Source organism: Temnothorax nylanderi, unplaced genomic scaffold, assembly GCF_030848795.1.
Source record: "Temnothorax nylanderi isolate EJ_2023f unplaced genomic scaffold, tnyl_v1.0 TNYL_tig0335_pilon, whole genome shotgun sequence".
Taxonomy (NCBI): Eukaryota; Metazoa; Arthropoda; class Insecta; order Hymenoptera; family Formicidae; genus Temnothorax; species Temnothorax nylanderi.
The window spans coordinates 116037-124729 of record NW_027249397.1 but is presented as its reverse complement, the minus strand read 5'-3'; positions in this window follow the sequence as shown (position 1 = coordinate 124729).

Genomic DNA, 8693 nt, shown 5'->3' with positions numbered 1-8693 from the left:
CTTCCTCGTTCTCGTATACAGAGTTCGGCCCTTCGATTAATATTGCGCGTCGCGCGGTGCGCCATTTCCGGCGTGATGGTATCGAAAAGCTGCGAGAATTTCTTCTCGTACCTCAGTTTCTGTACCACCACGCCGGTGTACTCGACTAAATCTTTGATGTAACCCCAAACAAAATAGTCGAGCACGTTAATATCCGGCGACCACGCCGGCCAAATGATTGTGCCACCTCGACCCATCCATCTGTCCAGATATCGCGCGTCTAAAACATTTCGCGCCTGTCGCGAAAAATGCGCATTTTCCAATACGATGGGGCTCCTGCGGATTTTTCGCGAAAGGCGCGAAATGTTTTAGACGCGCGATATCCAGACAGATGGATGGGTCGAGGTGGCCTAATCATTTGGAAAAAGACACTTCGAACAGTTCTTGCATTAAAATATGAAAATATTTTTATGCAAAGTGGATTAGACCTACTGGGGGGGTACCACTTAAAAAAATGCGCCATGCTATCTGCCGCAAGGTGGTGTGTGGAAATGATAGCGCTCTATCATTTTCTTGCCACAGAAAGAAAAAATAATTATTTTTTGGCTCGCGATCTTATATCGCGATTGCTATTCATGTACGCACAATTCACACGCAAAAAATATCATTCTAGTGCTAAAAAAACCAATTATTCCATTTTAGTTCGCTTTTTTTAAGTAACTGTTATCTTCACAAAGAATATTTTTTTGACAATAATCTTAAAATACACTCATCACTCTCTTTACTTAAAACAAATAATATTCTGAATTCAAATTGTTTAATTTTTCAATTAAGAATATAAAATTAAAACAAAAATTCGATTTGATTCTCAACACTTATTATTTTGACTTTTCTTTGATAAAATTTTATAATGTTCTTTGAAGGAGTATAAATTCTTTTTTCCAGTACATGATAAAGACTTTTTCTAAAATTTGTGATGAATACATTTTAACATTATTATCAAGAAAATATTCTTTCTTAAAGAACCCCGTTATATACCAAAACAAAAAAAGTAATTCTAGAATTACAATTGTATACATAATAGAAATTCAAGTATTAAAATTGCGTACATAAGTAAAATTCGGGAATTACAATTATGTACATAATTTTAATTCCCGAAAATTTTTTACGTCATAACGTAAAATAAATTCAGAATTAATATTTTGTCTAGACATAATTGTAATTCTGCATTTTCAATTATAGCTTAATAATAATTCGATGAATTATAAGTATGTCTAGACATAATAATAATTTCTTTTCTTTGAGTATCAATTTAATTTGGTAGAATTTTTATGATGGTATTAAATAGTAAAATGGCGTGCCGTATACGCACACGCAAAAAAATATCATTCTAGTGCTAAAAAAACCAATTACTCAGTTTTCTCTTCTTTTAAGTAACGATGATCTTTACAAAAAATGTTTTCTTGATAATATTACTTAAAATACATAATATTCTAAATTTTAATTATTTAGTTCTTCAGTTAAGAATATAAAATTAAAACAAAAATTCGATTTGCTAATTATTTTGATAGGAGAAGTCAAGGCTATGAGGGTCAGATCACAGTGCGTAATATCAGAAATAACTGATTTATTCGTCGTTTTGATACATTACATCGATCCGTACGTTTCGGCTCAGCTTTGAGCCATCTTCAGCGGTAGTTACAGAAGTTAAGTTACACGTTCTCCGTACCGTATGGTGAGTTTACTGATTCAAAGTATCAGAAACATAGACCAATTGATCCATATCTGTAAATTTGTTCAATTAATGTTGGGATATTAAAAGATCCCTTAGGAAACTCACCATTCGGTCTGAAAAACGTGGAATACAGAGCCATGTACATAATGAATACTCTCTGCGAGAAGACTTGACGATCTTATCGACACGACATATGCACAGCAATGATATGGAAGGTCTTGCAAGAAGAGGCATGTCGTAGGTCAACACACCGGCGAGGATTATAACAAAGCACGATTTGACACCGTCACAATATTGCATGTACCAATAGTAAAACCCCGATTTGCCAACGACCAAAGTTCATGAGCATGGATTACGATTTGCTCAAAACCGTGACATATGCATGATGCAAAAAATCCGTGTCATTTTGAGACGGTGTCAAATCGTGCTTTGTTATATAGTAATCCTCGCCGGTGTGTTGACCTACGACATGCCTCTTCTTGCAAGACCTTTCATATCATTGCTGTGCATTTGTCGTGTCGATAAGATCGTCAAGTCTTCTTGCAGAGAGTATTCATTATGTACATGGCTCTGTATTCCACGTTTTTCAGACCGAATGGTGAGTTTCCTAAGGGATCTTTTAATATCTCAATATTAATTGAACAAATTTACAGATATGGATCAATTGGTCTATGTTTCTGATACTTTGAATCAGTAAACTCACCATACGGTACGGAGAACGTGTAACTTAATTTCTGTAATTACCGCTGAAGATGGCTCAAAACTGAGCCGAAACGTACGGATCGATGGTATGTATCAAAACGACGAATAAATCAGTTATTTATGATATTACGCACTGTGATCTGCGTCTGACCCTCATAGCCTTGACTTCTCCTATTTTAATCTCGAGGGTCCTCATATTACTTTATTTATTATTTTGACTTTTATTTGATAAAATTTTATTATGTTCTTTAAAGGAGTATAAATTCTTCTTTCAAGTACATGATAAAGACTCTTTCTAAAATTTGTACATTTTAAGACTATTATCAAGAAAATATTCTTTCTTAAAGACAACCGTTACTTACTAAAAGAAAAAAACTAAATTGAGTAATCGCTTTTTTAAGCAGTACAATTGATATTTTCCTGTGTATGCATGTACACACGTATGTACATACGTACGCACAAAAAATTTTTCTATTTTGTTAGAAAATTTTATGTCTATTTAAAAAAGGCGAGAAACTATCATCGCTCAGGACGGGGGCCCGGCGTTACGCGCCGCTCGTGCGTAATCATCGCCGCTTGTAGTAAACAACTGCCCGCGGGGCGGCCGCATCTCGCCGCGCGCTTGGATTTGGCGGTGGGCCGGGCCAATACGGCGATTTTTAATCATTAATAACTCATCAACTATTGCGAAAATTGCAAAATGGTACATGACTTTTCGACTCAGTTTGGCTCGCTCTATCTAAATATGAGAAAAGTACCAAACATTCAGGGACACCCTGTATAATTATTTTGTTATGTCATATTTTTACCGTCATATAAAAGACGTCTAAAGGACGTCTCGAAAACGTCTTATTATATTTTCCAATGCGTAAAACAAAAATGTTTTATTACTTTTACATTATACATAATGTTATTTCATGTTCTTTGTTCAATAGATATCTCGATAATATATAAATATTTTGTTATGTCATATTTTTACCGTCATATAAAAGACGTCTAAAGGACGTCTCGAAAACGTCTTATTATATTTTCCAATGCGTAAAACAAAAATGTTTTATTACTTTTATATTATACATGTTATTTCATGTTCTAAGAATGTCCTGTGGATGTCGTCAAAATTGTTTTGTCGATCTGATTTTATATTATTTAATTATATATTGTAATTAAAAAAAGAGTATGCGGAATGCGGAATTATAATATATTTCTACAGGTTTTTAAAATATCTAGTATAATGTAATCTAGTTATATATATATATAAATTAGATTACATTAATATTATAATAATAAATATTATATAATTGCGCATACTTTTTTACCTTTAATTACAATATATAATTAAATAATATAAAATATATGTATTAATATATATTAATAAAATATATATATTATATAATATATAATACTACAGATTTTTAGTAGCAGCGAATATCGGAACGCATTCCATGTATGTATGTACAGGTTGCGTGCGCAGCGGCTACTATAGCTTAATTTGCCTAGGATTGGTCTCTCTCGCGTGGAGCGCAGGCATTGGCGCGATTCAGTGCCGCCAGTGATGCGCGCGTTCTAATTGGTCGAGAGTGGCGTGCGAGTTGCGTGTCACGTATCATGTGCCGGTCGTACGTGATGTTACGCGCGTCGTTCTTTCGCGACGGCCATTGTTCTGGTTGTGCGTGCGCCCGCCGATTCTGAGTTGGTCGTATTTAGCGTTAACGTCGGCAGTCCGAAGTCTCGCGTTGTAGTTTAATTAAGTTGCGTTAGTCAGTCGCGTAATTAGTAAGTCTCGTCGCATATTTTTGGTCTGTCCGTCGTGAGCGTACCGCGTCGCTTCTTGCCGCGCGGCATATGTTTCCTGTGCAACACGTCCTGTGTGCAACAACCTCCTCCATTTGCTTTTCGCCGGGACGAGACCGCGTGTTAATACCGTTATATACCGTATTATATACCGTTGAAAGTAGTGAAAGTGACATTTCTGATACATATATATATATATATATATATATATATATATATATATATATATATATATATATTATTGAGAGACGTCGACGTATCTTACGTAAGTATCTTAATATAAAATTTTCACTTTTGGACTTTGCGTCGCAATATGTGTCTGAGCAGAATAGCTGACTTATAATTTCAAGACAGTGTTTTATGCTTTAAGGTAAACGTACCAGTGGCCGCACACTTAAGCCACAATTCAGATTGTGATACAAATTTAGCCCATTTAGACGCATGCTTGGTACAAATGACTTGAACCATCTTGAAGCTTAGGGTTTCTAGTTTCTAAAACACATGCAATGTTTATTTTAATATTCAGTCATTTATTATTTATGCCGCGAAAATGATAAAATGGTCAAATGTACCAGTGCCCGCACAGCTTTTCTCGGCATGTCCCAGTGCCGAGACCCAGTGTCCGCATAACCTTTATTACTCGGTTTTCATAATAAATCTAAAAGTAGTATACATAATAAAAAATATCCAACTGCTAAGGCTAAGAAGTGTAGATGAAGGTAGAGATGCCTGAAAGAAGAGAAGAAAGAACAGCAAAAGATTTAATCAATTTAAAATTATGACAATGGCTGATATAACGTTGAACGATAAACATTTATTGAAAAATATGTCACATGACAATTACAACAACTTTGTTTGTTTTTCCTTCTATTTCCTTCTCCAGTTTCTCGTTCTCTTCTTGCTGTTTCTCGTTCTCTTCTTGCTGTTTCTCGTTCTCTTCTTGCTGTTTCTCGTTCTCTTTTTGCTGTTTTTTCTTCTCTTCTTGCTGTTTTCTTTTCTCTTCTTGCTGTTTCTTCTTCTCTTGCTGTTGTTTCTTTTTCTCTTCTTGCTGTTTCTTCTTCTCTTTTTGCTGTTTCATCTTCTCTTCTTGCTGTTTCTTTTTTTCTTCTTGGTGTTTCTTTTTCTCTTCTTGCTGCTGTTTTTTGATCTCTTCCTGCTCTTTCTTCTTCTCTTCTTGCTGCTTTTTTTTATCTTCTTGTAATTTTTGCTTTTCCAACTGTGTGACTTTTTTTTGTTCTTGCATCTTTTCTCTTTTTATTCGTCTCTCTTCTTTTTCTTGCAACATCTTCAGCTTTTCTTCCTCTTTCTGCGAAGCTAATAATAGCCATTGATCGCTGGTAGCGACAGAAGGAAGTTTCTCGGTCGTCTTCTTCTTTTTCGTAACTTTCTTTCTGTCTTCCGGCCAGAAGAGCGAATTTTTAAAAACTGATGGAATCTCTTCAGCTCTTTTAGCCGCACTTTTCGGAGTATTATCGGCAATTTGTACATTTACACTATTCAGAACGTTCAGCGGACTTCTTCGCGTCTCGCCAACAGCTTTCGCGGCGGATTCCTCTGTGTTTAAGCTGTTTTGTTTTACCCCAGTTGTTTGCACGACGCTTTGAACGCCTGTACCAATAGCCTCCTCGACGATTTCCGCGATGTTCTCGTTACATTCTTCGACGATTTTCGCGATATTCTCGTCACATTCTTCGACGATTCCCTCGATTTTTTCACTGCTGTCCTCCGCAATGCTGTTAACGCATCCCTCCGTGAGAATTGTGATGCAACTCTCGTCGATTACTGTCAATATGATAATTGTTAATTACAGAACATGATAATCACGGCGCTATTTCAAACACGAACCTTCAACTCCTACGGGTTCTGAGCTCTCCGCATCGATGATATCATCACCATTGAAGGTTAAAATGATAGAGTCTCCTTGTTGAAAAGTGGATTCGGTCTCCGATCTGAATCCAATTCCCAAATCAGCAGCGAAATGAAGGATGTCGTTGGCTCTAGTCCCGTCTTCTAGTGCCTCCAGCTGAATGTCATTCTGCCCATTATTAGCTAAATATATTAAAACAGATCGAAACAATGATTAATTAATCAATTTTAAATGCCGAAATTAACCGTATCTCGACACGAAATCAATTTTAAATGCCGAAATTAACCGTATCGCGATACGAAAAAGTCTTTATATAAAAATTGTCCACAACATTTTATTTCACGTCTAATATACCAGCGAGTCTCTTAATTTTCAGCCAATATTGATATAGTCCTTCATTCGTGCTTTCACCACTCCAAACCCCAGAACGATGCGATTCCTCGAAAGCGCTGATCACGTTAGCCGGTAATTGCTGTTCCATCAACCGTAAATGTTCGACAAATTTCGTCTCAGCTTGAAGCGTGCTCGGATCGTTATGACAAGTATCATCGCTCGATGACATTCCTTTTCGAAGAACATTGAAATCAACCGCATCCGCTGAGAAAGGGGCGAGCCCGCACGATCGAAATCCGTTTCTTATCGTTGCTGTTAAATCCAAAGAATCAAGTGCAACCTTCAATAAAGGTGCAAATTGTTCTTTTTTCAAACGATTTCCGCAGTTCTCGAATCTCCACTGATTCACGGTTTTTTTCCACGCACTTTTCAACGGATGAAAAACGGCGACATCCAACGGCTGTAAAATATGTGTAGCGTTGGGATACAACGCGATGAGTTCGATGTTCTTTTCTCTGCAAAAATTACTCAGCGGTAGAGTGCAATGAGATGAATGTCCGTCAACGTAGAGAACGACTGGGAACTCGACGTTGTTTTGCTGCAGCCAAGGGTAGAAGACGTTCGTTACATACTCGAAAAACGTCTCGGCAGTCATCCAGCCTCTATCGGAAGTACCGATGCTCCAACCCGACGGAACATTATCGGTTACAGATTTCGGTACACGCTGATACCAAAACATCACCATCGGAGGAACTAACATCCCTGCTGCGTTTACCATGAAAAGAGTCGTGAGATTCTCCTTTTCGTCGGCATTGACGACGTTGTAAACTCTCTTCGCCCCTTTTCGAACGATGACATGATCAGCCTTTGGGCATAAGAAGAACCCACTTTCATCACAATTATAGACTCGCGAAGGGTCGATGTTCAGCAGGCCTTTGCTCTTCAAGTACTGAGAAACTTCCTGGAACCAACCCCTCAATTTTTCTTCCGTCGCCGACGCACGACTGTACGTTAAGTTTTGAGCAATACGTTGAGACAGTTCCTTATGCCGACGACAAAATGCTTCGTACCAGTGACGACCCGGACGATTGTTCGTAAAAGGTGTTTCTCGTTCTAATTCGACGACTAACTTCTGAACAGCATTGAGGAGTTGCTCTTTAGTGATGGGAAATCCTCTTTCACTGACGTGAAAAATCCAATCGACGAGATGTTGTTCTTCGGTTGCTGTGAGAATCGAGCTAGGTCCCATCGACGCCTTTACTGGAGCTTTGTATTTAAGTTTGCCAAATAATGTGCTCGATGGCACTCCATACTGTGCACTCGCTGCTCTTATCGTTGATCCACAGGCCACAGCATCTACAGCACTGTCAACCGAAGATTGGCAATATTTTTTTTTCGATGCCTTCGGCATGATGCAGGATTTCTGCAATGAAATATAGTCCTTTGCATGGAGATCTCATTACATTCAATATTCACTATAATTTATATATTTTATTATAAAATTATCGATTATTACACAAAAATATATTCAGCCGTAACATAACCTCTCCATGTAAACACCAAACAATTTTCCTGATACTGGTTGCACAGATTCAGCATGCACATTAGATTTATTGCAGATATATTATCGACAATGAGTACTTACTTATCAATCGGTTTTCCACACGATAATTTGTTTTTTTTAATCGAAACACCAGAATTAAAAACTGCATCGATCGAGAGACAGCGTGCTACGCGATTACGTGCGGTTACTGGGACTAGCGAACTTCGCAGAGTTGTACCAGTATCCGAACAGCGTCTCGATAGGGGTACAGCATATGATTTGCTTGGCCCAGTAACCGAACAGGAAGATTTTACTATTAAATTGTGTTTTATAAGCAATTAAACCGCCGTATAGGTAAGAATACATTCTCCTGAATAAAATGAGCTATAATTTACCTCCAAAATACGAAAAGGTGGAACGATAAACCTTTAAGAAGCTTTCAGCAATTCTTAGCATATTCGATAAGGAATGCGTTGAAACTACCGCCGTGACGTGCGAGACCGAATAAACAATTTAAAATAAATGGTAATCCGTGCAGAATCATACTTATTTGTATGTTATTAAGTACAATAACGTATTGCAGATCCCTACACAATTTTTAGATTTGCAATATTCTTCACGAAATGCTTAATAAATTGAAAACATTAAAGTCGTGTGCGGCGACTGGGACGTGTGCGGCCACTGGTACGTTTACCTTAAATCTTTGTTTTTAGCAACGCACAATACTGTCTTGTGTCTCAAGT